Raw genomic sequence first — 26,993 nt, forward strand, 5'->3', positions numbered from 1 at the left:
AGCCTGACCAACATGGTGAAACCCCCTCTCTACTAAAAATACAAAAATTAGCCTAGTGTGGTAGTGTGCGCCTGTAGTCCCAGCTACTCGGGAGGCTGAGGCAGAAGAATCGCTTGAACCTGGGAGGCGGAAGTGGCAGTGAGCCGAGATCACACCACTGCACTCCAGCCTGGGTGACGAAGTGAGACTCCGTCTCAAAAAAAAAAAAAAAAAAAAAAAAAAAAAAGAAATCCAAGACGTTTAAACATCTATTATTGATATTAGGGTGAGGTATTACACTTGACTTTATTGTATCATGACTATTATGCTATATAGTAAAGGGCCCAAGTACTCTTTCTAGGTAAGGTATATTATTTAAAAAAAGAAACAATATTGTGCCACTAGAAATGTTACTTATGAATCTGAGTGGTGAGCTTTGATGTTTGCTACCTTTGGTTGTTAAACAATTTTGTCTTGATACTTGAGGGTTTCTATGGACACATTTATTTCTACTTCATCAAAAGCTAAAACTCCTGTTTTTTAAAATTCCAGTTTTTTCCCTTGAAAAACCTAAGATCTGTTTTTTTCATTCTAATGTTCTTGAAAAGAACATGAATGTTTTTATACCAACCTCTGAGCACTGATCACTCCTGCACTCTGAATAACTTCACTGATGGAAAATTATGAAAAATCTAAGATTCTTTAGTGTTTGCTGATGTGACATTAACCTTCGATTCCAATGATGTGAGCCAAACTAAGAGACTTCGTATTGATCAGATTTCTAACCTATTGATGATTTAAGCTGTATGATCGTATATCAGCATAATAAAACTGTTATATAACCAGAATAGGATGGTCTTCCTAGAGCTTACATTTCAAGTTGAAATGGTATATGAATTAATTTCTGGTCTTTTTAACATATGTAACATTCTTCAATTTTGTTTTAAGGTAGACTTAATGCTTACATGTTTTAATACTGTTCAGTAAAACAAGTACTTTTGATTAAAAGGTTTTGGTACCATGATTTATGAATTTTATAAGTGATATGGTTTGGATCTGTGTTCCCACCCAAATTTCATACTGAAATGTAATTGCCAGTGTTGGAGGTGGGGCCTGGTAGGACGTGACTGGATCATGGAGTGGTTTTCTCATTAATGGTTTACGCCATCCACCTTGGTACTGTCCTCATGATAGTGAGCTCTCATGGTATCTGGTTGTTTAAAAGTGTGTGGCACCTCCCCCCTCACTCTCTCTTACTCTTGCTCTGGTCATGTGAGGTGCTTGCTCCCCACTTGCCTTCCACCATGACTGTAAGTTTTCTGAGACCTCCCTGAAGCTGAGCAGATGCCAGCAGCATGCTTCTTGTACAACCTGTGCAACCATGAGGCAATTAAACCTCTTTTCTTTATAAATTACTCAGTCTCAGGTATTTCTTTATAGAAATGTGAGAATGGACTAATACAATAAGTAACCAAATGTTTTTATTCATTCTAGTAAAGAAATAGAATCGATAGAAGAGAGAGAGAAGCAAGTAAAAAATAGGAAGAAACAACAACAACATCAACAAAAGGAATGAAGAAAGAACAAAAGGAAACATCCAGTTCAATATGAAACATGGGTACTGTGGCAAAACAATTTTGGGACAGACATATTCCAATTTTCAATTACTTAATAGAAACTTCTTTATCTAATATGATAATTAATGTAGACTCTTGGAAACTCATTTTGTAGCTGATGAGTAGGTCTTTTAGTCATCACTGCTGTTATTTATCAGATTTCTAGAGTATTGACTGGAACATCAATAATTCAATTTCTACTGCATTAGGATTTTCTTATATTTAAATGTATCTGCTTTTAGTATTTTCCAGGCCTAAGATTGTAATGCTCTATGTTTTATAATTCTAGAATCTTACTTGAGTATGTGTCTAGATACTTACATGAATTCCTCTTTTACTGTGTGTAAGAAAAAATTTGGACTTGTTCACAGGCAGCCCAAAAGTCTGCCTCCAAATCTGTAACACTACTATTGAAACCTTATCTTTTGTGATGTGATTGCCTCTTCCAAAAAATATGCATAATAAATTAACTTATATTGGAAGTTAGAAATAAGATGATAACCTACATTTTGCTTATTTCTTTAATTTACTTTACTTTAATTTAATTTAATTTTTTGAGACAGGGTCTTACTCTGCTGCCCAGGCTTCAGTGCAGTGGTGCAATCACACTCACTGCAGCCTCAACCTCCCAGGCTCAAGTGATCCTCCCACATCAGCCTCTCAAGCAGCCTCTTAAGTAGCTGGGACTACAGGTATGTGCCACATGCCCAACTAATTTTTGTATTTTCTAGAGAGTCAGAGTTTTGCCATAATGTCCAGGCTTGTCTTGAACTCCTAAGCTCAAGCAATCCATCCACCTTGGACTCCCAAATCGCTGGGATTATAGGCATAAGCCATCACACCCAGCTTATTTTGCTTATTTCTGATAATTAGACTAACAGGAAATACATCTGTTCCCTTATTTTCTTTTATTCACAAGAATTTTAATGCTTAATGCAGTATTTACCTTATTCTAAGTCCTGAGCACTATGTTCTGTTCCTTATTTTATTTACAATTTTGAAAGTTATCAAATCTTTTCTGAAATCCTGCAGCATATATATCATAAATACATAACTGTACATATTGCCTTTTAACATTTTACTTTAGAGCATAGCTCTTACAATAAAATTATATAATATTATTTAGCATACAATAGCTTATTTTCATGTAAAGCAAATGAAGTACAAAATAGGCAACAATATTTTTCACACAAAATGTCTCACAAAACTTTAATATTTTAGACCTTTCAGATAGGTTACAGGTTAACAAACTGTAGAAGAAAAATCTGATTTGTTGGAATAAATTACTTAGCTTTTTTTTTTTTACGTATTTCTCCTTTGTTCTTCCTTGGAATATCCTTTTAATTATCATTCAAGCAAATGTAGCTAGTAAGTGAGTAATAACTTTAAAATGATAAATGACTTATTATATTGGAGATAGCCAAATAACTTATTTTGGTTGGTTATCTAAGTGTTATAAAACTGCATATACAAATTAAAACTTAATGCATTTAACAGCTGGCTTAAAAAGAGAAGCATTTTCACCTGTACCTCCATCTATTATTGCATTGCCTGAATATTGCACATGGAAAAAAGTAATTTGATATATACTCTGATGTTTCCTGCATTTTGTTTTTTAGAGCAAGTAGTGAATAGATATACTTATTTAAGTGTACCACAAAGTAGTTCCTGAGCACATATGCCCTGAGGGCTTGCAGACACAAGAAAATAAGGTACAGCTGTCACATTTCCCAGACTAAAGCAAAGAAATAAGCAGCAAGCAGAAATGCCCAGAAGAAAATGTCCCTGATAACTCTGCCGTCAGTCTGAGCTATTGATGAATTTTGAATTTATTTTCTCTGGATAACTCCAGGACTAAGGATGCAAATCAGAAATACATTTTACTAAAAAAGAAACCATTTTCTCATTTTCTACCCACTTAAAAATTTGAAGTTTTCCATACCTTTTCTTCAAAGTCTAAAAGGGGTTATGTGAAAGTATGGTGTGCATAACCAAACCATGATAGCAATATAAAAAACTATCAAAACAGCCTTTGGTCATACATTAGCTTTCATTTTCATTTTCTTTTTTTTTCTTTTCTTTTCTTTTTTTTTTTTTTTTTTTTTGAGACAGGGTCCCACATCATTGTCCAGGCTGGAGTGCAGTGGCTCCATCTCGGCTCACTGCAACCTCCACCTCTCAGCTTTCAAATATGTATTCAATGTTGAAGGAATATTAATTAATCAATTACCTACCTCAGGATAAACACAAAAAGGTTCTGCCTGCTGTGGATGTTTGGCCAACACTATATAGCAAATTGGATAAGAGGGGAATAGTTTTGAATCTAATTTTGAGGGCTGTCATGGTAGAAGTATGGAATTCAAGTTCTAACTTCATTTCATATGCTCCGGTGCATGTGAAAAATAACACCAAGTAAAACAAACTACTGGAAACGAATAGAGTCTAGTAAAAATATTTCTAAATCTGTATAAATGGGGTGATATATAGAGGTCTAGTAATCATAATAGCAACCACATGATATATAGGTTTAGAAATATTTTTAAGATAAACTATTTCAATCCATCTGAGAAAAGGTTTTAAAATCATAAAACTGAAGTGATCTTTGGTGATCATCCATTCCAATGTGTCTTACAGTGTTTTCAGTCAATTAGCTCCAACGCAGGTTTAACAAATTAGAATTTCTCAATGTGGGACTTGCAAATTGATACTTTAACACGCTCAATAGGGTAACTCTGATACATTGACATTTGAAGACTAGTGCTTTCAGCCAAGCTTGCTGCACAGGACCTCAGAAAAAAACGAGGAGTGATAAAAATACACACATGGAACATCCCTATAGACCAACTGAAGTGAAGGGTTAAGGCAATTATGTTGATAGATCGCATGACTATTCTCATGAATAGAAGTTGGGTCTTTTACTTCCTTTGTCCAGAGCATTTATGATGAGTTGATGGAGTTAAATCACAAGATAGGGTGCTTGTATTCTAGCTTACCGGGAATAAGGCAGTGCTCTGTTGTGCCTAATCCTACTTGTAATATCTTCCAAGAATGTTTAAAATTACCAATTGTCCATGGTTTAAAAAAAAATCTACTTCACATTATGAAAACAATGGGCAGTCCCTGGCATTTTCAAACTGTCTTTCAAACATTTATTTTAGAAACTCCTTGGCGTTCGTTAACGGTTTGTGATAGAAGTACACTTGCTTAAAATATCTCAAATTGAGTTACAATTTTCTTTACCTGTTAGATCATTTTGGAGGTGGATGTGGGGTAACAAGCAGGGTGAAAATGTGTGGTAGATAACTCTGAATTTGTAAAGCTCTCAAAGACGTAATTGAATTATTTAGTATCTAGATCATTGAGACATGTGTGCTGAAAATATCATTAAGTAGAATAGAACTTTCCTTCCTGGGATTCCCACATAATCACAAACCTCACTGGTTTTCTTTGGATTACAATATTAGAAAGATCACAAAGCACAGGAATTGTCACTGATGACAGTTATTACCAGGCAGCACTAACTACTCTCAAAAATTGGCAAAAAGAGAAACAATAAACTCTTGCAAAATCTAAAGGAAAAATACACTATGTGTCAGATAGGCATGTCTCCATTTTAATAATGTGCTTTCCACAGAGAGCTCTAGAATGTTTTCTATAATGTGTTCTGACCTATCATCATGTAATGTGCCAGTTCAATCAGAAACATTGGCCTTATAATTTTGTGCTGCTCCATATCCACAGATGAACAAAAGGCTAAAACGACCAGTTGTGTAATATAATTAAGCATATAAATACTGTTTCTCTTTTCCACGTAGGCTCAATTATGCTTTGTACTATTACTATGCATATCAGTACCACAAAACAGAAACTTTTGTTTTTGTCCTTAATGGTATTAGAAGTTTATGCAGAATCCATATTTTTGCTTATAAATGCTGAGAAGTTCTAAGCTTAAACATCTGTTAATAAGACAGGGTCTTATTAACATATTTAATGTTATAGAGAATATAGAGTTGCAGGGCTGCCTGCAACTCTATATTCTCCCTCTTTGTCTTCTAAGAAAAACAGAGGAAAAGGTTCTTGACAACATGAAATAGATATGCTGAAAATCCAGATATTTGTTTCATATCTTCCCTGCTTTATTTCAGGCTCATTGTAAAATACCTATAAGGATGACTCATCATTCTTCATCACATACCCATGACTAATAAACAATTAGAAAGAAGAGAGCTGGTGGGTGCACAACATGTAATTTCAAATGATGATAGACACAGATAACATTAGGTTATTGCTAGAAATAGATAATACAAATAAATTCAGACAAGTTGGAAGGGCTTAAGAAATGGTACCTATTACTTGTTATTATTTTGTGTTTTCTTCTTTTCTTTTTTCTTTTTTCACAGACAGAGTCTCACACTGTCACTCAGGCTGGAATGCAGAGACACAGTCATAGCTCACTCTAGTCTCAAGCAAGCCTCAGCCTCATGAGTAGCTAAGACTATAAGTGCACATCACTATACCCAGCTAATCCCCCTGACCCACCACCAAGACAGGGGTCTTGTTATGTTGCCTGGGATCCTGGCCTCAAGCAATTCCTCTGCCTCAGCCTTCCAAAACACTGTGATTACAGGCATGAGCCACTGTGCCCAGCCCATTTTATGGTTTTTATTTGAACATTTTCAGCAATAGGATTCAGTATATGGTTTGACCCACACTGAAAAACTAAGAACAGATACAGTAAATTATTTAATGAAATTAGACACTTCCAGAGAGATCTGGAAGGAGAAGTCAAATCCCAGCATCCGTTCCATTGCTTGCTATTTCACAAAGCAGTGAGACTGGTGGAATAGGGTTAGAGCTAAAGAGAGAATCCAGTCCAGATAACAACATTGACTTTATAAACCTGCTCGATTGGTAACAACCTACCATATGAAACTGGGCAATTGTATTTATGTGACCATGGTATACAACTTATGCTTCACAGCTGTATACTATTTCTGAGCCTATTTTTTATTATATAGAAAGACCAATAAATAGCTCCTGTATGTGTTAGATATAAATAATATTTAAAAAGCTTTAGAGCTTTAGTCTCTACCAGTAATTTTTTTTCTTTTTTTTGAAGTCCTCCCACCCCTACCAGTGATATTTAATTTAGGACCTGCACTTAGGTACCAGAGATATTGTGGAATAAGTAACAGATTTTCAATCAGAAAATTAGGGGTGAATCCTGGGTCTACCGCTTACTAGATACGTAAACTTGGACATGGTGCTAAACCAGAGTGTTAGTTTCATAAGTACGTAACTAACTATGGAGCCACTGAACAAATAAATTTTGACCCCTACATTAGAATTTTTCTTTATAAGGAGAAAAAATTCAAATAATTATATTTTAATGAAAATTTTTATTAAATAAGCATACATTTAAATACCAAGATTAAAAGCTTAAGAGGAAAATTATAATTTGGAATTGGATAAATAATGTATTTTGTTTTAAACTTTTTTCAGTGTAGAATCTGATTCAAGACCTGTCAGAGTTGGTCCAGGTTCACTTAACAAAGTACCATAAAAGTAAATCTTCTTTGTTCACAACTCTGAAGAATATTCGCTAGAATTGCAGACACTACAAAGCAGAATTTAGGCCATAAGTATTTGCACCACCACAGAGTGAAGATCCTTGGGTCTGAGATACCTGAGAGCCATATTATAAAGAAGCCACTGGCTGGGATTGATAACAATCTAAAAATAATAATCAATACTTGAGGACTAGATGCTTTAGAGATTTCCTTGTATTGTAACAGGGCCATGATCCAGGTAAACTTGGAGGCCATGTTACACATCATGGAAGAAGATGCTAGAATTAAAATTAAGAAACAACAGAAAACCAAACACTGCATGTTCTCACTCATAGGTGGGAACTGAACAATAAGATCACTTGGACTCAGGAAGGGGAACATCACACACAGGGGCCTATCATGGGGAGGGGGGAGGGGGGAGGGATTGCATTGGGAGTTATACCTGATGTAAATGATGAGTTGATGGGTGCAGCACACCAACATGGCACAAGTATACATATGTAACAAACCTGCACGTTATGCACATGTACCCTACAACTTAAAGTATAATAATAATAAATAAATTAAAAAAAAATAAAAATAAATAAATAAATAAATAAAATTAAGAAACAAAACTCTAAAAGTTGGAGAAGAAATGGCAGTCATGAAAAGACAAAATAAAAGAATAGAGAATTGAAACTGGAGAATGTATTAGAACATATATTCAAAAATTAGATGCTTGATAGTTTTCTATGAGTGGGATTGGCTTTTTGGCTACTTAAGACAGTGGAAGGATAAAGTCCTGGGGAATTACAAGCAAGATACCATTTGTTGTGTGCCCTTCTTTTTATGGGATCTGCTCTGTCCCTTTATCTTTTGATGAACAATCCTTCCTCCACCAATCCAAGCCATCTGACTAAAGCTCTGTCTCTAACGTGTTCAAATTAAATCACATTCTAAATACAAGTGTAAACGAATTTACAGCATAATTAGTCATAGTAGTTTTTTTTGCATTTCTTTGAACCTTATTGCACTCCTTATCAGTGAACATGTTCAAGCAAAACCTGAATGACCATCCTGTTATGAACATTATACAATCAATTCTGGTTTTGACTGATGGGAGGCTGGAATGTGTGACTACTAAGATGTTGTCCAACTCTAAGATTACAAATTTTAATGCATGAAGCAATTATTTTTAACTGTATTTAAAAAATTAATGGACAGGTTTCTATGTATCAAGTAGTAGGAACACACTGGGAATACTAGAAAAAAACATATAGCCCTCATGTTGAAGGAGGTCACAGACAAACCAACAGCAATAATACAGTGTGGTAAATGTTGTGATGGTGATAAGGATGGGAAGTTGTGGAGGTACATCAACACCTCCTGCCACACTAGGAAGTCAATCAACACTGCTTGGAGGAGGATTTAAAGGACAAGTAGGAGGTAATCAAAGAAACGACAAGAAGCTTTCTAGGAAGAAAGAGCATAGATGACCAAATCCTACATTTTTGTTTTTGTTGTTTGTTTTTGAGACTTGGGTTAGGCAACACCTTCTAGAAAAATACCAAAATGAGCATCTTCTGGCATCTCCATAACTCCAGCCCTCACTCTGGGTCAGAGGTCCTCTCTACTCTATATCTCCCTCACCAGGCTGTGAACTCATGTAAAGTACAAAATTGTTCACTATGGAATAGAAGTGAAGTGGGACATGTGGAAATGAGGCCGATGGTCAGGCAATGGCAGAATTGTAAAGGGATGCGATGAGCCATGCCTGGGCTCCGTCCTGAAGGCCATGGGATGCCCATGAAAGATGGAGAGAAGAAAATGGCACACTCAAGCTTAGTTTTTAGGATGATTGATCCAGCAGTGGGATGGAAAGTAAATTGGAAGAAGACATGACTAAAGACAGAAACATTTCTCAGAGACAGTTGTTTGAAAGGAATTGGACCTGAGCTATGGCAGTGTGAGTGGGACTGAAACAAGGGGCTAGATTCTATGTTCAAAAAAATTAATTAATTAAAACAAAACCTAATCCTCAAATTAATACAGTCTAACAAACTTAACAGACTGTTTCATGAATTAAAGTTACAGTACTTATCTATCATCTATTTACATGTATCTGTTTTGAAAAGAATGATAAAATATCATGTTTTATACAATTTTGATGGGTATTGACATTATTATGTTTTGAATTCAGTTTGTGGTCCAGTCACACATGATGTCCCAAAGAGTTCCTTTTTATTAAAATTTGTGCTAATGCCAGGCATGGTGGCTCATGCCTGTAATCTCAGCACTTCGGGAGGCTGAGGTGGGAGGATTGCTTAAGCAACAGAGGGCCTAAATGACCAAAGCACTGGGCCTGACATAAAGGTGGTATTCAATAAATAATTATTGAATTATGTAATAGAAAGCAAAATAAATAAATTGATAGATTGATAATGATCTATAATGAGCATGTATCAGGCCTTCATTTAATTTTAAGATCATTATCAATCCATCAATTAATTTATGTTGGTTTCTAGTATCTTATTCAGTGATCATTTATTGAATACCAGGTTTATATCAGGAACGCTGTTAGGCATTAGGAAAATGATGATGATTAAGATATAGACTCTGACAATAAGCTGCTTACACTGTATTCAGAAAGGCAGATGTGCTTGAAAAAACATACATTATAACACAGTAAATGCAATAATAGAGGATAAAATAGGTACTACACGAATAAAAACCTTCTGAATCATACATATTTAAAAAAAATAGATGGATGCAAAACATTTGTATTATATGCATTTTAAAGTATACTAACCTACTACATCTGTGCAGCATCAACAATCTAGTTAATTATGTTAAACACTCGCTTTTTTCCAGAGAAAGGTAAGTATTAGTCATATATAAGTAAGGTATGAGTCATATAAAGCAGAGTACTTTCTTTTCTTTTCTTTCTTTTTTTGGGGGGATTGGGGCAGGCTGCTTGTGTTGTGCTGTGCCCACTGCAGCTGTAATTGTGATTCAGAGGAATTCTAAGTTGAAAGTAGCCTTATTCACAATATCAGTTGAGTTGGGCCAAAAGGAAGCATACAGAGAATCCTTGTCATTTGAAATTCCCTTGCAACTCAAGTTTGATCCAACTGGATAAGCCTTCATACACTGTTTGACTTCTCTCTTTGAGCAGATTTATCTTAGTGTGCCCCAGAGTGAATTCTAGAAATCAGGTTAATTTCCATGGCATGCTACTTGTATTCTGTCAAACTTCTGGAGGGGTATGATGGGGCATACATTTGCTAAATCCTCCAGGCCTGAAATGTATACAATTCATTTACATTTATGAGATGTTAAAAAATGGAGCTAGAAAAAATATTCAAGGACTTACATTGCCAAAATAATTAATTTTTCTGCAAAAATTAATTGCATATATTCCAATATATTTTCAATCTTATTTGGAAAAGTCTTAATAGATGTGGCAATATTATGCGGTGGGCCTGTAGAAAAATACTTAGCTATAAAAATAGACCCATCATATGCAAGTTAGGCAAATAGGACCTAGCCAAGAGTGAATTAAAAAAATATTTAGAACACAAAAAAGATTGTTAATATTAAAATAAAACAAATTTTTAAAAAATCACAAAAATTTAAGGAGACATATTAATTTTTCCATACACTCATGTGGCATTTACTTTTTATTAAACCGAACATATGTTTAACATTTCACCATAACCATCACGAGAATAAGGGACAGTAATTTTATATTTTAATGACAGTAGTAAGTGAGGAGAGAAAGGGACCAGTGAGGCTGATGGTTAGGTTACAAGTATTACTGGTAACAGCATCCCTAAAAGGACCATTGTGGACTGTTCACTCCCATCTTTTCTTTTCTTTTCCTATCTTATCTCATCTCATATCATCCTATCATATCTTATTTTATCTTATCTTATCTCATTCCACCTTATCTTATCTTATCTTATCTTGTCTTATCAAGACAGGGTCTCAGTCTGTTGCCCAGGCTGGAGTGCAGTGATGTGATCTTGGCTAACTGCAACCTCTGACTCCTGGGTTCAAATGATACTCGTTCTTCAGCCTCCCGAGCAGCTGGTATTACAGGCGCCCACCATCACACCCAGCTAATTTTTGTATCTTTAATAGAGACAGGGTTTCACCATATTGGCCAGGGTGGTCTCGAATTCCTGACCTCAAGTGAGCTGCCCTCCTTGGCCTCCCAAAGTGCTGGGATTAGAGGCAAGAGTCACCACACCCAGCCAGAACTGCTCCTTTTTCTGGGATTCCAGATGAGCTGAGAAGAGCAGAATATAGCAGCAGTACACTCGCTTGCAGATAACACTATTCAGGTAGGTTCTGAGCTTTCATTTGACATTCTGTGATTTTTAGATTTTTAATGTACAATTCCAAAAATTCACCTGACGAAGCTCTGCAGGATCCTATACAAGCTGGTGAGTCTTTGTAGGCTCTTAAGCATGGTAGATCCTGGATGCCAGAAACAATAATTGCTGGACAGGCTTGTCATTACTTAAACTATCATGGAGAAAATGAAGTTACAAGGTTTTTCTGTGTGTTTTCCATGTATGAATATTTTGAACTATGTAATATAGTTACATAGCTCTGCCATGAGAAAATTACATTAAAAATATACATTGGTATGTTACTTCCCTATAGTACTTCAATGAAGAATTTCCCTGTCCTCATGTTTCAGTCAAATCTTACAGTACATATTTAAATAATCCATAGATACATGTGTATGGATATTATGTATCAGTGTGCATATGCAGTGTATTATCTTATGCTGCTATATTTTCAATTCTGTTACTTACAAGTGTATGTGTGTGTGTGTATATATAACATTATATTATACTATAATTTTCAATTCCCCTTGCTTTTAAAATAAAGTTCTCTCTTGAATTCTCACACTCCAAAAGCAGGACTCACTCCAATTGTCAGCACATGCCAAAAAGGAACACACAAGCTCAAAACAAGAAGGCTTACACCCTGCTTCCCAGTAGGAAGAACTTTCTAGTGCCACAGCAGTCTGTCTGCGTTAGAAAAAGGTCTTTTTTGATTGTGTTGGCCCTTTGCTTTTTATTTAGGATTGATTACTACTGGATCTTTCCTAGAGCTCTGTTCACAATGGTGGTAAATGACTCAAGCTTTGGCATACCCTCACAGAAGTACTTGCTTTAGTGAATTCTAAATTTCTCTGACAGAGACTACAACTGTCTCAGAATCAAACTGCCTTCTGTAGTAATTACTGAGCACATGGTACAACTGGAGTCCTTGACATTCATTAGCAAAGTGCAGAGGGTGGGTGATAAAAGAAAAGACTAAAAATCTCAAGAAATGACTAGGTTTAAGTAAATTATCACACCTCTTAGGAAGAAAGATTTGACAGAGACACTCAGAAGGAATCAGCCTCCGAGTTCAGCCACATTAGGGTCTTGTTGGCTACTTAATTTCACATAGATGAAAACATCACACTGTCTTTGCTTACATGCTTGTAGGAAAGGCCAGTTTTCTTCCCTTTGAAATACCCTCTGATGTCATGAGAATTCTATTAAATGGGCACCTACTCTCAAAGAGAAAATGAGTTTTAACTTTCAGGGAAAAACCAGTGATCACACACTTACTGCAATGCAGTATTTTTGCAAACACCCAAGCATTCTGCTGTCACAGGAAAAAGAAACTCAATTATAGAATTATTTAGCAGATAAATTTATTTTGTAGAATATTTATCCAACAGAACAGCTTTCATGCAACACTGTAACACACTATATTCCTTTCATATAAACCAGGTGCACTGCTACCCTCCACGTAAATAGTAATGTTTATAAATGTCCAAATAAACAGTATGGATGGAGCAAATACAAAATATCATGTCAAGACTATATATGGTTATTTGTAAGTTCATAAAAAATCACAATTTTTTAAACATTTTTGCAAAAGTATCAACTCAGGTTTTTTTTTCTATTATACTTTTACTCTTTATTTTTCCTTAAGAGGGCATATATCCTTCTTCAGTAAAAAAATGAGTTTTTAGTTGGCCATGCCAATTTGTCTTTTTATGATAAATTTTAGAAACTCATTAAAGTACAAATATTTATTTTGTTCCACAATGAGGCTTTCTACATTAATTAATCAATTGATTCCTTTAATAAGAAGTTACTGAAGAAACCAAGAATGGCAATAGACACTATGGTTTTGAAGTCATTATAATTTTGGAAACAATGATTATTTCTATAAGGAGAGTTATGTAGAATATCTGATTTATTATTTTCTTTTTCTTTTAGAGTCAGAGTTCTTGCTGTTTCACCCAGGCTGGAGTGTAGTCGCATGATCATAGCTCTCTCAAGCTTCTTCCAACTCCTGGGCTTAAGCAATCCTCCCATCTCAGCCTCCCAAGTAGCCGGGACTACAGGTAGGTGCAACCATTCCTAGCTAATTTTTATTTTTACTTTTTGTGAGATGAAATGAGGTCTCGCTATGTTGCCTAAGCAAAATGCTTGCTTTTTCTATTATTGTAAGAATTAAGTTCAATAAACTGGTGTATCTAATACATTTACTATTTTAACATGATATTGAAGTTACAATCCACACTCTTATCTCTATGGTATAACTGACATCTATTTTTGCCACAGCTTGAGCTATTTGATCTGAGCATTCAAATATATTAATTTGTAGACAGATTTTCCTGTGGTATAACAGAGACTGTTAACCATTTACCAAAACCTTTTTTCCCTTTTCTTTGAGCATATAGCTAGAGTACATTTCTTAACTTCCCTTGCAATTAGGTGTGTTCAAATGACTGAGTTCAAACCAATGGCAGGTGAACAGAAAGAAGTGCTGCGTACACTTCCAAGATCACCTCATGCACAACTGCCTTTTGCTCCTCCTTGGTCTTTTCCCTTCCACTCACTGGATGAAGAAAATGAAAAAGCAAAGCCACACATGGAAGAAGCCTGGACCCTGGCTGACTACGAAGAGGACAAACAACGTTTTAACTGGAACACCCAGACTGGACTGTTGGGTGAGCAAGAAACAAAGTTAGAATGCATTTCTATATCTGTTTGTTATAGCAATAAGCTAATCCTAGCTAAGACACTTGGTTTGAAGAAAAGTATAATGAGATTTTCCAAAAAATAGATGAGACTAATACATGTAGCAGGATTAAATGAAACATTTAAGTCACTGTCCCCAATTTATTGCCTGCACAGCAAATCCTGACAGCACCTAGAACACCCTGTGGGAGGTGGAGTGGGAGAAGTGAGAGAGCAGACTTGAGGCAAGAATTTCCTGCAGCTCTTCCTGAATTTCTCTCTTCATGCCTTTCTCTGGTGTGGCTGGAGCAAAGATGGCCCAGCTTCTGGGTTGGTCCTTTTGTAACATCTGCTTTCTGGCCAACGTGGGGACAGAAAGTGCAAACACATTCAGGGAATCTTAGGACAGCTTGATGTTTGCCAAAGGCAAAGTGAAAGCCCTCCTTTTCCTGAGATGGTAAAAAACAGAAGCCCTGCAAAGGGTATACGTCTTGTCTCTCTAGGCACTCTTCATTTGCCCTCATCGTTATCACCTTTCTTTAGAGGAATGGGTGGCCCTCGTTTTGTTAATTTATTTGCTCTTTAACATATCTTTTCCCGCCTCCTCCAAAACTTTGTCAAATATCCCCTCATGGTCTCACAATACCAGCTCATTCTTCCTCCTTTTCCTTTTTTTTTTTCACCCATAAAACCGGGATCTTTATTTTTTAGTGTTGCTGAGAAAATTGTATGAGATGACATAAGCAAAGAACCTACCAGGGTCTGATTACATGGCTGGCTTTCTATTAATTCTTTTTTTTTTAAATTTTTTAATTTTGTATTTCTTTATTTTTAGTTTTTAATTTTTTATTATACTTTAAGTTCTAGGGTACATGTGTACAACGTCTTCCTCCTTTTCTTGCTTTCTGACTACAAACCTAGTCTTTTTTCCTACCCAAAACAAACCCCCCTCCCCTACTACATGAAAGGATGATAAACAGTAACCATCACCATAAAATCTATTTTGTAAATCTGCTATCTCAAGGCTACAGCTCATGTCTTTTCACCTCTTTAATCCATTTGTTTATCACCTACTCATTCCTTTAATCATAACTTAATAACAACTATTAACAACAATTTATTAAATATTGTTTTGTTTAAAATCTAATAACATGGTTTTGGAAGCAGTGAAACTTTTGCCTTTGAGACTTCACCAAGTGGATAGGAATAATGACATGCCAAGATGATTTTTCTATAGTGCAGATACATTTAAAAGGCTACAGATGCCCCTCATTGCCTAAAGGTACAATTAATACCACTTTTTTAGGATTGGAGAAAAAGCTTCATAGAAGGAATGACATTTGAATTGAACAGACATAGGTTTCTGTAAGGCAGACCAGGGGAACACAGGTATTTAGATAGGAGTAACAGAAATAACAAAGATGATCGTAACATGAGAGAAACGTGGCATACAAAAATAAATAATTAAATTGAGGAAGCAACAAGTCACCTGCTGAGGTTAGAATGAAGAAAAGGCAATTGAGTAGAAAGGAAAGACTGGAGATTGTCCAGAAACAGATGCTTTGACCCCTGTTCTAAATGGCACTTAATATGTTTGGAGCTTTAGACTGTAGGAAAATTTGAAGTAGGAAAAATAAATGACCAATATACACTGAAAATTATACAGTGACAGCATGGAGGAGAGTCAGTTTATAAAGGAGTCAGGAAGAGGGAAACTAATCAAAGGCCATTGAAAGGTTCTGGTAGATGCACTGAGAGAGTAAGAGTGAGGAAGAGGATGGCTCAGGTTTCTGAGATATTTCAGAATCTGATGCCTGGCCAAATTTAGGAATTAAAGCAAATTTAGGATTAAACAATAGATTCTTGGATTTCTAATTGGACATCTTGATGGATAGCAATGGAGGTACATTAAAACTTTGGGTGCCAGGAAGAACACAGAGGGACATGTGAGTTTGTGATGCCTGACAACTGCATATCTGGATGGGCATGGCCAGAGCATGGTTGAAAGTTTGTGTTTGGTGGTCTGAGGGAAGGAGTTGAAGATAGAGACTTTGTAGTTACTGTTGTTTTTCTGTCTCTTAATAGTCACTGAGAACCTACTGAGCATGAAGTATGACACCTTTTTGTTGTTCGTTCTGTCTTCTCCTTGACTTAAATGTCATTTCCTGTAATAACAACGTTGGTTCTAACATGACATGATTCCTTCTTCTAAATATCCATCTAATTTTTTTCCGTTTCTCCACTTTTCCCCACCAATGTGAATGTTCCCTAATGTTCTTTGCTCTTTTCTGGGCGTTATTGTCTTCTCCATGGCCCTTCACTCCAAATACTTCAGATACTGGATAGGTAGATGAATACCTAGTCCATAATTCCAGTCCTGACTGTAATCCTTAGCTACAGATTTCTTTTCCATTCAATTTCTTGTCCACCACCACATATTGAAGGTGTAAACACATATTAGTGATGTAAACCTCCAATTTTCTTTTGCTTCAGAATTTACTGTCTAATTCATTCTACATATCTTTGCAGTGTAATCCAACTTCCTAATTCAAGTTTGATCACATCATTCCTCTGCCCAGAGACCGTGTTGCCTACTGAATCTCCACTATCTAATGAATAAAGTACATGCCCCTAGGTTAGGTTTTATAGTATCTCCACAATTCTATTTCAATTTACCCCTTTTGACTCAACTCAGTCTCCTGCCTTACATAATCCAATTAAAATGGACTTGCTGTTTCTTTTAACACATGTTGCGGTTTCATGCTTCTACACAATTCCTTATTTGGATTTCTCATGCTTTATAGAACAGAGACTTGAACAAGGTAGAATTAAAATATTTTTTAATGAGTAACTAGAAAGATCTTTGCTTCATCACATCCTCTTGTCTCTCTTGTAAAATGATGATTGACTCAAAAAGAAGTTTATATATTTGTTTACCTATTTCAGTGAGAATTAGGCAGGTATTATGCTGCGGTTAAATTATAACCATTAAGAAAAATGTTTCCTTGTTAACTACATTTTTTTGCCAACAGCAGAAGCCTGAGGGACAAAAGGGAAACATGCCACTTCTGGGAAAATGGCCATTTACCTCCTCAGGAACAGCGAGGTCCACAGGACAGTAGCTGAAGGGTCTGCCTGCTAAGTTCCTCATATCACACTCTATTCTCAAATTAAAATTGGTTTCAATGACCATAGGACTGAGGTTTTCAAGTGTCCCAAACTCATAATCACATTTATGCTAAATTTTGTAGAAGAATGGTCTTTGGAGCTATGTGTACTGAAATGTTGGTTTAAGGTGTGCATATAAACACACAGACATCCACATACCCACACATCTCTTGCTAAGTTCACATTTTTCATATTGCATCAAAGGGACAGGACAGACAGATGAATGCATCTTATAAGCAGTTTTATTTTTACAGGAAAATGTGGCAAGTTAAAGGCTGAATGCTAACTTTGCACCTGAAATATTTCCTTAAACTGCTTGTTCTATCTCTAGATTTGTCTATGATGTTCATTTTGCTTTCCATCTATTCTCTCTCTCTCTCTCTCTCTTTTTTTTTTTTTTTTTTTTTTTTTTGCTTGTAGCGTCCTTCAATCTTTCTAGCCCAAGGGGCAAGGAGAGCTTGAATAAGACTTTTAAGGGCTTTTAGACATCCTCAGTTTCAGAGCACCAACCAGTATGGAAAAGACTCTCGATCAGTATTTGTAATCAGGTTTTCATAAGTTGACAACCATAAAATATACATAAGTATGTGAAGAAGAAAGAAAAAATAGTATGTAGTAAATACTCCGTAAAGTATTAATTACACAAAAACCACAGGCAACAAGTCCTTTATCCATTTGTCTTTCCCTTGGAGGCTGGCTATACTCCCTGCTCATCTAATCTCTTAACATCCTAGTCTTTGGCTGTTTATACAACAATGAAATTCAATAAAGGGGAATTTTGTGGAAGGGAAGACTTAGGGTATAAATAAACTGTACCATGAGATTTTTAATAGCGTTTGAGGGTGTCTTACCATCAAGACTCCATTTCACTGATTATTCTTCCTTCTTCCCACCCATAGGTATAGGATCCTGGCAACTATATATGTACCACCCGGTCTATTCCATTGATCACAGCTTATTAGCTAAGCAGCACAGGTCATTCAAAATTGATATACTGTTTGAAGCTGGCATTCATGAGAAAGCACACCTGAGAGCTGTGGTTGTGTAATGGGCAGTAGGGAAATCTAGTCTCTATGTAAAGGTTATCTATAGCTATCTTGAATTAAAGGGAGCTACAGAGGAATCAGGCTGAGGAGCCCCAGAGAGACTGGGAGAATGGTGGCCTTGGTTCCTGGCCCATGTTTAGTTCCTGATTCTGGACTCTCATAAGATCTGTTTCTGAGCCCTTGGATTATGAGGTCCCTCAGGAACCATCTAATAATCTTCCTTATTCTGCTTAAGCAAAATGACATATAGCCAGTAAAAGAACTAATTGCATAGTAACCATGCCTAGACCACCATTTTAAAACATTCTAAGCATCAGAAAAAGTGCTCATTAGCACCATTTATTTTTCTTTTCCTATCTCCATTTGATCAAATTGTGAAAAGACAAGACTTAATAACAGCACCTTCCTAATAAGAACTAGAGCCTTTTGAAGCAGGTGGTGCCCACCTCTGCCTACAGAATTCCAGCCCAAACAATCTGCCCAGAATTACTGAGAAATCAGTAGAATGTGCTGATGACTCAGCCTGTTAAGTAGGAGGGCTGTTATTGTTATTTTAACTCCTGCCAGAGTATGTGGGCAATTCTCCCTCTTTCTGTCTCTAGTTAACCATGAGAGATCCCTCTTCAAAATCTCACCCCTGGAATAGGTTCTTGCTCAATAAGAGCCAGAGTAGCTTGAGATCTGGATATGACTGCCAGCTGATAGTACAGAATAGGATAGGCTTTTATAATGGAAGCATCTGATATCCTAATTTACCAATAGAATTTATTTTTAGAATGCTTAATCTGCCTTTAAAATTATTCACACAGAGTGCCACGGAGCGGAGTTGAATGCTGATAAAGTAGTAATCAGTGCAAGTCAAAGTATTTATTTTCAGAGAGGATAGTGAAAATACCAGGTTTTCTTTCTCATTTCCTTAAATGTTGGGGTATGTGGTTCTACTGTTTGTCTTTCTCTTGCCAAATGTTCTCAACGATATAAACACTCATCAAGCGCTTCTCCTAGGAATATTATAAAAATAAAACAACAACAACAAAAAATCCCAGCCCGTTTTACAGAAAATTGTCTTAAAGGATAAACTTTGCTCATCTATAAGTGATGAAAAGATATAAATCTATTCTGAAGATAAAGTAAAATCTAACCTATGTTAAATGTGGTAAATCTTAGTATTATTATTTAGTTAAAAGACTGCAAGGAATAATAAATATTTCCTGCTCTCCAACTGGCTTTCTCATCCAGCTAATTAGTTCGTGATTTGTCTATGTGCATTTTTCTTTCTTCTGGTATTATACATTATGGCTTGAAATTATAAATCAGCTAAATAAAGTTTCTCATAGTGCCATAAAATCATGAGTCAAAAACATGAAAGTGCTTTAGCATTGCAGATGTGATGGCGCTCTGTTGAAACAAACCAAAGGAATCCTTAAAAGGGCAATGACTATCACTGTTGTGCATTCAAGGGTACTCTGTGTGCAGAGCATCTACCTGCATTGTTCCATGGTAACCCTTGTATACCTAGTCATCCCTTTAGCAAGTGAGGGTCCATCCACCAGGAGAAGTGGTAGTTCTAGGGGCTAGTAATACAGCTCTGAACATCATAGTCTCTGCCTCCATGAGAGGAGATCATGTTGAGATGACGTAGATAGAAGATGCCAGTATATGTAGGATCTTGTTGGCCATTGTAGGAGTGTGGGCTTTATTTTTGACTATTACAGGCAGTCATTGGTGGATTCTGCATAGGGGAGTCATATCAGTTGATTAAGATGTTTTTAAAAGATAATTCTAACTTCCATGTGACAATAGACTGTAGAAGAACAAGACTGAGTACAGGGGGTTATGATAGTAGTAAACATGAGAGACAGTGGATATGAATGATAGAGGTAGAGATAAGACATGATAAGATCCTGGATAGGCATGAGCTTGGAACTGTAATTATCTACTCTAAGTCTTAAAGAGATTAAATCATGCCTTTAACAGGTGGTGGATGCTGGAAACAAACTTTCAGAGTTGCTAACCACTGCACTGTAATATTTAAGGTTTTCGTGTGAAAAATATCTTGGCTCACTGCAACCTCTGCCTCCTGGATTCCAGCGATTCTCCTGCCTCAGCCTCCTGAGTAGCTGGGATTACAGATGCCTGCCACCAAGCCTGGCTAATTTTTGTATTTTTAGTAGAGATGGAGGTTTCACCATGTCGGTCAGACTGGTCTCAAACTCCTGACCTTGTGATCTGCCCGCCTTGGCCTCCCAAAGTTCTGGGATTACAGGTGTGTCACCATGTTTGGCTGAAAAATATGTGAATTCTATATAAGTCAGTAAGACTCAAACTTCAAACACATTTAGAACTGCATGTATTAGGATAGAAGTATTCAACTCTAAATTCACGGAATATGAGAATTAGTAATATTAGCAAATGATTGCAAAGATTTTGTCATTTGCAAAACATTTTCACTCCCATTATCCTATCCAGTTTAACTGAATTGGCATGGCTAGGTAATTTCAAAGGCAATCACCTGGTAAACAGTGTAAGGATATCACAGCAAAATAAAAATGTCTAATTAAATGGTCACGTTTAGTGGTATCACTAAATTAATCTTCGTGGTTTCAATAGACTGTTTCTCATTTTAGGTACTGTGTCTTCCTTGCTTTCCTAACATTGACCCTCAACTCACATAAAAGGATCCTAATAAATATTAGTGGCATGAATAAAATTTCTATATATGTGACAAACAGATTAGGTTTTTCCAATTTATTTTCTGGTAGGCAGAACAGCTTCAGAGCCTGACAGGGATGAGTTTGAATGCAGGCTCTGCAATCATTATATGATCTTGAGTAAGTTACCTGAGGTATTTTGGCCTTATTTTCCTCCTGTGCAAAATGGTAATGCATTTCTGACCTAAGAGACTTATATAAAATCTCATATTTACTCCTATTTGCCCAAAAAGGTTAGTTTTCTCTTCCTCTTCCTACCCCAACTCTGACAAAATAATTTATTTCCCTCAGAAAATAAAAGTTGGGAAAGTCTATGTCTAACAATTTCACTACCATATACTAACATTTCTTTCACCTTAAACAAATTCTAAAATTAGCCATAGTGTTAGAAAAAGATTTGAAAAAAATACTTTCTTTTTTAGTTTTTCCCATTATTTTCTAGGAGAATATGAGCAACTAACATGGGCCAAAGGTATTTCACTTTTAAGTATTTTAAATTCTAAAGGTAGTAATTTATACTATATTTGGGAATAGTAAGTATTTCATGTATAGGGAGATAAAACAGATTCTAATTATTGTGTTATGGCAAAAGAGTGAAAATCATGAGTCCCATTAGATTGGTAAAATCCTTACAAGCCAAATAAAAAAGTGTTTTTCTAGTTGAAAAAAATAAAACATAAGCAGGATTGGCATGGTATTATATATTAAAAACTTTGAATTCCTTATAATAATTCCCAAATAAGCTTTGCAAGCCATGCTTAAACAATTTTAACATTAAAATGCTGAAAGTTATTTAGACATAATAAATAATAATACTAAGCACCAGAAGATTAAAGTATTAAAATGAGTCAACTTTATAACAGAAGGTATCAACCAGATCTTCATCCCTCAATATGAAAGAATCTCTACATATAATATTGGGTAAAGATGAGCTGCAAAAGAATATCTACAGTGTGATGCCCTTTATGTAAACCTTTAAAATGTTAATAATTGTTTGACATTTGTTTCTTACACATGTCTTAGCAGTGTTAGAACACACACAGGAAGGTTATATTATCTTTAGGGTTTTGACATCTCTGGAAGAATGGAAGAAACTAAAAAGGAAGCAAGAAGAGCTTTGATGACTTCTGTCATGGTTTATTTCTTTAGACAAGATTTTAATATAGCTGAATGTTAGCATTTGTTTAATCTGTGCAGTGGATACTTAGGTATTTGCTGTAATAAATGTACTTTTTTGAGACAGTCTTGCACTGTCACCTGGACTGGAGTACAATGGTGTGATCTCGGCCACTGCAACCTCCCCCTCCCAGGTTCAAGAGATTCTCCTGCCTCAGCTTCCCCAGTAGCTGGGATTACAGGTGTGTGCCACCACACCTGGCTAATTTTTTGTATTTTTAGTAGAGACGGGGTTTCATTATGTTGGCCAGGCTGGTCTCGAACTCCTGACCTTGTGATCTGCCCACCTAGGCCTTCCAAAGTGCTGGGATTGCAGGTGTGAGCCACCACACCCGGACTATAATTGTTTTTTATATTTTGCTTTAAACATCTTATAAATTTTCTTGCTTAAAAACAAATAATAAAAGCAAGAAAGTGAATACTGCTGAGGCCAATTTAAGATTATATATTCAGTACTTCTAATTTAAAAAAACTAAATTGGAATATATTTCCTAGAATAAGAAATCATTCATTTATAATCTTTCCATAATTTTATTATGCTTTTATCATAGGAATTTTGGGTTTAAAGAAAGATGTAAAATAAAGGAAAATATTGCTTCTGCTTGTAACAGAGCTAAAGTGTATATATTCCTTTATTTACTCATGCAAAAATTTTGTGAGGAACGAATGCAAACATAAAAGTTTACCTGCTATGCATTTACAGCTTGTTCAGTAAATGCACTGTTATTTTTATTCCGTAAATTTTGATAAAAACTACTCAAAATGTAGGAAAGTCTGATTGCTAGACACTTCTACCACAACAAGAAACTATTCTCCTAATAACAGCTGGGGCTGGTGTTCTTTCCAGTGCCTACTTCCAGAGCCATGTATGCAATCTCAGGTGAGTCCCTGCATCCACCTGCCTCTCTCTCTGCCTCATGACCCTAATCTATAAAATGGGGATGATCCCCATATCTACCTCATAGAGCTGTTGTAAGAAATAAATGAATTGATTTATGCAAATTAAGTCATGTAGGCCCATGCTTGGCATGTAACAGGTACTGAGGAAATACCATTGGCATTGTTAACCAAGGCAGGAGAGAGAGGCTGAATTCAATCCTGATTTCAGAGAAACAGCTTGTCATTCTCTTACTATTAAGTCAGCTCAACACTATGAAGTGCTGTTTTAATAATACTGAATTTATTAGCTATAACTATTAAAATATTAGAAATAACTATTTATAAGTTATTTTTCCAAAACTAAAATGAATTGTTACTTGTTTAAAGATTTTAAAAAACAAAAGGTTAGCAAAGAGTTATTTTTCACAATTGTGGGTAACTCAGAGTAGAGAGAGTCTTACCTATTCAAGGAAGTGGTAAAATACAAAGTTCGTTATGTCGTGTTCTCAAAGGGTTGATAATATTTTCTGGCTTCTTTCTGTTAAAAAAATAGAAAATTAATAGTTTAATCCCTGATCCATGTACATTAATCACGTCAAGTAGCTCAGCAACAGAATTCATCTTGTGGCTTTCTCTTTTTGTATTTGGCAACTATGAGACCATGAGATGGATATCATCATGGTTCTTTATAGTGGTCAGACACTGAGCATTTGTCACTGGCTGGGAACTATCACAGATAGAATAGAGCAGTGAAAATGCTAACTGCTGCATGCTTTTTCTCACTTTGAGATCCACTCCAATGGCACTTTATAGGTATTACATCCAAGGAAGAATAAATTTTTAAATTATCTTCAGCTAATAAATAGCAGACGATCATATTTTCTCCCAAGAGAATACATTCATTCTAGTAAATTGTTAATTATATCCAGTAATCTTTAAAGGACTGGGCCTCTAGCCCAGTCTGCATTGATTCTCTCCAGCACAGGATGGAAAGCAATTTTTTAACAACTCATTACATTTTCTCCGTGGAGTACTAAACTTATTTTGACATTCAGAATCCTAAATGTCATTCTGGATTAGTAGTTTTGCTTAGGAACTCCACCTATAACAATACAGAATATTTCTTACTGAAGTGGTACGTAGAAATAAACAGAATTACTAGAAAGCAGGAGGCTTGTTTTCTACTTCATAAGCCATCCAGGTGTAACCATCTTCATCTATAAAGAGGACTACAAAGGATGCACAATACCTAAGGGATTGCAGAGCTGAGGACCATTTTAAAGTCCAGTTCTCTTACACAGGGTGTCTAAATCTATGTATCTCCATGCGTTTTGTCAGGACCTATGTGATTTTACTCCTGGTAGAGTGGACCCCGTCATGTCTTCCAGGAAAATGTTGCTCTACAGGTAAGGAACCCAGACTCAAACTCTGGTACCTATTAACTCTTCTTTAAGACACAGTAGGAAATGCAAGTTGGAAAGATGCAGATGGCTCAATTCTTCTGTATGAACCTCTAAGGACCAATGCGTATATGGATATGAGCAGATACAAGTTTGATTCAAAAGCAAAAACTATGGTCTGGGCCAGATGCTGTGTATTAAGTGCTTTTACACATGTTAGCTCATCTAATCTGTACAAATTTACACACAATGTGCAGCAGCAAACAAGTCCTATTAGTACCTATTAAAGTTAGAAAGTCTTAACATTTAAATAAACATTTAAAAATGTCTGCAGGAAAGAAGAAACATGGTAGAATTCTCCATTTCCTGTAATAATTTGATAATTATTTTAAAAAGAAAGGTTTGACTGTCCAAATCTTTGCACACAGCTTTTTTTTTCTTGAGTCCAGCTCAGTGGTTCTCACATATGGAATATATATAACAGTATAATACAGAGTTCTATACACAATAACTTAAGACTATTTAGAGAAGTTTTAAGGATAATTTTGATTATAAGCAAATTAAACCTTCTAGGTTGGTTTCAGAACTAAAGTGGAATGGTAGGCCAGCTCTGGAGCTTATTTGGATAGAAAGAGTCTTTGTGTACTTAACAAATGAATGCTGGATAGAATATAATATTTTATTTTCTCTTGAAATTATATATTTTTCTTAAATTTCTTAAAGTGCCTGTTTTTTGTGCTTCATCTGCATGATTTTTAAGTGAGCACACATGCATACGGATAAGTGTGTGAGTACACATTCTATATGTATGTCTTTCATCCTAGTAAAAATAAGAAAAAAACGAATTTTATAAAATATGAATCAGTAAACTATGGTCCATGGGCCAGAACCATCCTGCTGCTGCCTTTTATTAAAAATACAGTGCTTTTGGCACATAGCCACTCCCATGCACTTCCACCTTGTATATGGCTGCTTTCATGCCATAATGCCAGACTTGAAGGGTTCTGACAGGCTACATGGCCTGCAAAGCTCAAAACGTTTACTCTCTGGCCATTTACAGAAAATATTTAACTTATCTGTTATCAAAGAGCGTGTTCATTATTTAAGTAATATTAAAAACAACACTAAAAAAATTCTGTCTTTGATGATGAGCATTTTTTCATGTGTCTGTTGGCTGTATGAATGTCTTCCTTTGAGAAGTGTCTGTTCATGTCCTTTGCCCACTTCTTGTATAATAATAATAAATAAAAATTCTGTCTTTCAGTCTTTCCAAAAATTAACTCAGTAGTTATATATGAACAAAAGTGAAATTCTAACCCTAAATACTTGAAAGCTTATTTCATCCCAAAAGAATTGAGAAATTATTGGCCAAAGGATGAGATGATTATTAAAAAATTCAGGGTACCCAGTACCTATCAGTCATAAAAGAATGCCCCATTTTCTTTTTCTTTTCTTTTCTTTTTTTTTAAGGCAGCATGGACCCAAAGAGTGAGCAGCAGCAAGATTTATTGCAAAGAGCGGAAGAACGAAGCTTCCACAGCGTGGAAGGGGACCCGGGCAGGTTGCCCAGAATACCCCATTTTCATATAATCTTGACTTTTATGAGGTTTTGTTTATTTAAAAAAATAGAAGTAACTACAATTTTCCAGGCTTTATGGGATAGAGATACATGCTATCTAGGATTTATTTTTAAAGAGCAACTTATGGCCTATTCCACAAGGCATATAAAGTTTTAAATTAACATAGGATAGTTAGAAGTGATCATTTTTACCCATATAAATAGCATTAAATTACTTTAACATTAATTTTTTTATAACATTAACAACGGAGTTTTAGCATTAGATACATTATATACTTAAATGATTCTGACAGACTATATGGCCTGCAAAGCTCAAAACACAGTATTAGCAAACATTTATACAGAATTTATTGTGTGCCAGACAATGATCCGAGCACTTCATACATATTAAGTCATTTATTCCTCACTATTATCCTCTATTATCATCCTCACTTTAAAGATGAGAAAACAGGCTAAGAGAGTTTAAGTGTCCTTGCCAGCATCACAAGGCTGGAAAGTGCCCAAATCTTTTAGTTACATACCAACTCCACAGACACTGAGAATTGGTTTTGCATTTTCAACTCTGGCTAGAGATATTTTTGAGCATAAGGGCTTGTGGCTTCTCTGAGGAGTGATATTTCACTGATGGCAACTTTTAATTTACTAGAAGTACCTACAAAGTACTTTTATTATTCAGCATATTCAGCTCCTTGAACAAATTGTAGTATACTCAGCCACAGTTCTGCCTCCCATTTTATCATTCCATTATTTCTACCAGGTTTGATTATGCTACCTTCCAGAACCTTTTAGAGTCAGATATGAACACTGTTGAGAATCATGACTTACAACACATGACAAAGTCAACTGG

General features: G+C 35.7%; 1 protein-coding gene across 30 annotated transcripts in view; it reads right to left on the reverse strand.

Moving 5' to 3' along the window:
- The window catches only part of MAP2 (microtubule associated protein 2), a 310,528-nt gene that overhangs the window by 86,129 nt on the left and 197,406 nt on the right, over window positions 1-26,993 (reverse strand). For all 30 annotated transcript variants that reach the window (XM_050752606.1, XM_050752604.1, XM_050752607.1 and 27 more), the window contains one exon: window positions 23,629-23,705. The gene's annotated coding sequence lies outside the window, so the exon portion shown is untranslated. The remainder of the gene's footprint in view (window positions 1-23,628; window positions 23,706-26,993) is intronic.

The sequence above is a fragment of the Macaca thibetana genome, chromosome 12 (genome assembly GCF_024542745.1).
Source record: "Macaca thibetana thibetana isolate TM-01 chromosome 12, ASM2454274v1, whole genome shotgun sequence".
In the NCBI taxonomy this organism is placed as follows: domain Eukaryota; kingdom Metazoa; phylum Chordata; class Mammalia; order Primates; family Cercopithecidae; genus Macaca; species Macaca thibetana.